Raw genomic sequence first — 955 nt, 5'->3', positions numbered from 1 at the left:
ACGGTAGTTTTCTCGGCTTCTGGCGGTCCGAGGTCGATCCCGATGCACAGATTCATGCGCCAGGGCCTCCTGCAGACAATGCACTTTGATTTATTGCGCTATCTCTAATAGCACCCGAGATATCACCAGATATATATTGGATTTTTCCCTGACCCTGACAGTCCGGCCCTACGTGACGGTGATTTTCTCGGCCACTGGAGGTCCGAGGTCGTTCCTGCTGCACAGATTCATGCGCCAGGGCCTCCTGCAGACAATGCACTTTGGTTTATTGCGCTATCTCTAATAGCACCCGAGATATCACCAGATATATATTGGATTTTTCCCTGACCCTGAGTGTCCGACCCCATGAGACGGTGGTTTTCTCGGCCCCTGGTGGTCCGAGGTCGTTCCCGCTATACAGATTAATGCGCCAGGGCCCCCTGCAGATAATTCACTTTGATTTATTGCGCTATCTCTAATACCACCCGAGATATCACCAGATATATATTGGATTTTTCCCTGACCCTGAGTGTCCGGCCCCATGAGCCGGTGGTTTTCTCGGCCCCTGGTGGTCCGAGGTCCTTCCCGCTGCACAGGTTCATGCGCCAGGGCGTCCTACAGACAATGCACTTTGGTTTATTGCGCTCTCTCTAATAGCACCCGAGATATCACCAGATATGTATTGGATTTTTCCCTGACCCTGACAGTCCGGCCCCATGAGACGGTGATTTTCGCGGCCCCTGGTGGTCCGAGGTCGATCCCGCTGCACAGATTCATGCGCCAGTGCCTCCTGCAGACAATGCACTTTGGTTTATTGCGCTCTCTCTAATAGCACCCGAGATATCACCAGATATGTATTGGATTTTTCCCTGACCCTGAGTGTCCGGCCCCATGAGACGGTAGTTTTCTCGGCTCCTGGCGGCCGAGGACGATCCCGCTGCACAGATTCATGCGCCAGGGCCTCCTGCAGACAATG

The sequence above is a fragment of the Nomia melanderi genome, unplaced genomic scaffold (assembly GCF_051020985.1).
Source record: "Nomia melanderi isolate GNS246 unplaced genomic scaffold, iyNomMela1 scaffold0014, whole genome shotgun sequence".
Taxonomy (NCBI): Eukaryota; Metazoa; Arthropoda; class Insecta; order Hymenoptera; family Halictidae; genus Nomia; species Nomia melanderi.
This window is presented reverse-complemented; position numbering follows the sequence as displayed.